Here is a 4,118-nt window from a genome sequence, read left to right as displayed (position 1 = left end):
AGTAGTACCACCACTCATTCTGACACATATGGACCCGGCGCAGGAACCCCCCCCCCCCCCCCCAAAAAAACCTCATCCACCCCCGGCAACAGCGGAACCACGGAACGATCGATGCCAAGGAGAAAATGGAGGAACATGTATTTATTCTGACGGGTGTTTTAACGGTAAGGCCGCGAAGGTGCGTACCGGGGAGTGTGTTATTATATTCAGTGGGCCGCACTTCAATGAGATTCGTCTACAAATTAGAGGGCAAAGGTGTTGAGGTGAGGTCACATGGTTTTTGTCGCAGAACATAATCTCTTCACGCACGGTGAGTAAACACAAAGACAATTTCACAGGTACTCTATCTACAACAGGATCATGGATTGACACTTCCAAATCAACATTGGCTACAGAACACAAAGGGTAACTTTCCACCCCAGAAAACCTTCCAGTAAGATGAAAAACTAATTTGTCTAGATAGTCAATAAGCCACCGTTACGTTAGTGAAAATGTATCGAGGATTTGTACATATTTTGACTCCTCTCTCCTCTTTCAGGGCATTCATTCTTTCAGTAGGAGACTGGAGCAGGCTTTTTACCTGGTGTGCAACTCAGAGATAACATAGACAAGGACAGATGTGCTGAATTATTTAAACTGCATTGGTTAGAGCTCTGCTGGGGGGTTCTGGGATTTGTAGTTGTATTTTTTTTTTGTATTGGAAAGAGTGGAGGAGGAAGGTCCAACCAAAAAAGACAATTAAGGAACCGAAGTATGTTTTAAGTGTTGAGTCTGAATCATTTCCTGAATGATTGGTTCCTGCATTTTCACAGATGGAAACCAATATGAATATGAAATGCTCTGACTTCAATCAAGCTAAGCGCCATTATTATAGACATGCCATTTTACTGAGTAGTGGGAAAGACTATTTTCTGAATATAATAAAATATACCTTGCTCTCCTCTTCTCTCCCTCACTCTCACTCACACCCCCTCTCTCTATCTCTCTCTCTCTCTCTTTCTCTATCTCACTCATTGGCTTCCCCCTGAATAGATGACAACCAACATTTCACTTTCAAAGAAAACTTTGATTTCATTAAAAGATAGGAATAAAAAAATAAAATAATGTAAGGGCTAATTTGAATCCTTATATTAGCAGTCGATTCGTTAAACTGCTAGGCCACATGACTGACACTCTCTCTCTCACACCTCTATAGCTCTCTCTCTCCCCACTATCCCCCTCTCTCTCCCTTAGCTATTGCTTTCTCTCCTCTCTCGCTTTCTCCCCCCTCTATCTTGTGGTCATATTTCTCTCTCTCTCTCTCTCTCTCTCTCTCTCTCTCTCTCTCTCTCTCTCTCTCTCTCTCTCTCTCTCTCTCTCTCTCTCTCTCTCTCTCTCTCTCTCTCTCTCTCTCTCTCTCTCTCTCTCTCTCTCTCTCTCTCTCTCTCTCTCTCTCTCTCTCTCTCTCTCTCTCTCTCTCTCTCTCTCTCTCTCTCTCTCTCTCTCTCTCTCTCTCTCTCTCTCCCCTCCTGCTCAGCGGTCCAGGAGAGTACAGATAGACCAACTGGCCGGCAAGATAAGACTGACCCGAAGGAGAGGAGGGGGTTCAACTGGTTTGCATAGAGTTGAGACACACAAACAAACACACACACACACACACACACACACACACACACACACACACACACACACACACACACACACACACACACACACACACACACACACACACACACACACACAAACGCGCAAGTTCCCCGAGAACCCTACACAGAGTGAGACACACATACACTCCCTTTCACATACACACACATTTGTGAGTCTAAATAGACATGCACACTTACACAAAGACACACATTCACATGCGCACACACTCTACCAGGCACGCACAAAAAAAAACACTTCCACAAACACACAAACACAAAAACACACAAACACTTCCCTCACACACACAATGACACAAACACACACGCACACCTTAACACTGATACCGGACACACACTCCATCCTGGAACAAAGCAGCGGGTCAACAGTGCTGGGGAGGGAGGCTGGCAACGCCATCACCGCACTGGGCTCTGGTTGGTTGTAACCGCGGCTCAGCCAGGGCCTTATCTCCAGCCCAGTGGCTTCTCCTGCTGCTACCCCCCTTCCCTCCTGCCAAGAGAGCCCAGGTGCGGTGCATCCAGCCTGTGGGATGACCACCTCCCCTATAGCCAGAGCCCATCACTCATCCCATTCCCCACAAGCCCCCTTCAAATCTCGTTTGGGAAACAACAATGATCAGATGTGATGCCTGTAGCATCAGTGTGTGTGTGTGTGTGTGTGTGTGTGTGTGTGTGTGTGTGTGTGTGTGTGTGTGTGTGTGTGTGTGTGTGTGTGTGTGTGTGTGTGTGTGTGTGTGTGCGTGTGTGCGTGTGTATACTTGTGTATGTGTGTTCTGATAGAAAACACCTCAAGCCTGAGAGGGCTCCACAGAGATCCATGCAGGCATCATAAAGGAGGATGTACGCTGGAATATAGATGAGGTATACACTGCCTCACAGCAGCATGTATATCTGTAACTTCTACAGTATATACCAGCCATTATACTTTGTGAAATACAGAGGACTGGATCTCCTCCTCCCAGTCCTCTTATCTCACCCTGCACTACCTCACCAACTACCACCCAGGGCTCTGTGATGTATTGAGCTTGTACGGTCTGCTGTGGAACTAGCTGACCATGACATTGACTAGAGCTGCCATTTAGATTGACTTTCGTCATCTTCTATGCTCCAACTCACACGCAAGAGCTGCACATAAACTACGTGGTGTACACAAGTAATATATCCCATTGTCAATTGTTGGCCTATTCCAAAAGCAAAGGGAAAGCAATTGGGACGTAATTTCAATTATTTCCTGAAATAATGTGACGTCTTGGGGTTTGATCTGCAAGTTTGGATTAAAAACCGGTGTGTGTGACGAGAGTGCATTGTTTTAACGGAATGCATGCATTAGTGGCGTCCCGAGAGCGCAAACTAAATGTTAACTTGTCCAAAGCCGCACACGGGGATACGAAAATCACACCAATAGAGAACCGGCATTTGGGAGGCTACACTAAGCAGAATGGATATGCTCACCTTGAAATAGGAGTAGATGACCGTTACTTATCAGGTGGTCGGCTGTCAGGCGAAAGTCGGAGCGGTAACTACAGATCCGGTTCTCTCCTCTCCGGTCGGTGTACGGCTATGTCCCGGGTCTCACTCCTGATGAAAGAATCAGCTGAGCGAAGTGGACGAGATGTCCGCTTTAAGTTTCAGTACAGCAGCCTCGTCCGACGTCTACTCAAAGTCATCTGGAGAGATACTAGGCATCTTCTCTCTCCTCTGCGCTCTCAAACACGAGAGGCTGTGCACAGCGACCCTCCCACTCCTCCAGCTGCAGGATCGATCATCTTCTGTGGCCAACAGGCTATCTCTCACACCCAGCAGGCTCCGCGGCTGTTCTCCTCTCACATGAAGTCACCCATCAGTTCGCTTGCACCTCACGTACAGTGTGCGGATTAAAGCCTGCCTCCCTAGCGTCATCCTGTAGCAGGAGCGCACTGACTGCAATCCAACCCTCGCTCTCTCTCCCTCTACTGTATGGGTACAGATTAGAAATAAGAGCTCTAATTAGGCAATCACCTTCCTCGTTGGTGTGATTTTTCTTAATTGATGAATAATTTCCCTAAACTTTAGGTTGAGATTTCAGGAGAAAATTGATGCGGTTTTTCAAGCGCATTTTATAGATTGAAGTGGGTCGGGTGAATTACCAGCCATGTTCCCTATATATATAAATTCATTCATAATTCATAATAATAGTGAAAAATGCCGATGATCAAGTTACTCTCCGCGGTTTAATGAATGGGCACCAGTTTTTCCTTTGGAATACTGACCTCTGTAGACCACATGAGGTATGGCACCACATGACGGCTCGCCCTTCAGCCCTAAGTGGGCATCAACACCCTGACTTCTGTTTGGCAGGGGGAAAATCCTGTATTTTGTTAACCACCAACAAAGTCATGATCCTACAACAATAACCTGGGGCCAACTACCTTCCCACTATGTTGCTATTAACATCATAGCAATCAAATAAAGCCATACTATTGATGAAATTCCCGG

General features: G+C 46.4%; 1 protein-coding gene across 1 annotated transcript in view; it reads right to left on the bottom strand.

Annotated features, from left to right (window-relative positions):
• Positions 1-3,543, bottom strand: part of LOC115557764 (plexin-A2-like) — a 55,787-nt gene extending 52,244 nt beyond the window's left edge. The window contains exon 1 of the mRNA XM_030375843.1: positions 3,096-3,543. The gene's annotated coding sequence lies outside the window, so the exon portion shown is untranslated. The remainder of the gene's footprint in view (positions 1-3,095) is intronic.
• Between the last annotated feature and the right edge of the window lie 575 nt (positions 3,544-4,118).

This window comes from Gadus morhua, chromosome 13 (assembly GCF_902167405.1).
Source record: "Gadus morhua chromosome 13, gadMor3.0, whole genome shotgun sequence".
NCBI classification, from domain to species: Eukaryota; Metazoa; Chordata; class Actinopteri; order Gadiformes; family Gadidae; genus Gadus; species Gadus morhua.
The sequence above is the reverse complement of the archived record's forward strand: the minus strand, read 5'-3'. Positions and strand labels throughout refer to the sequence as shown.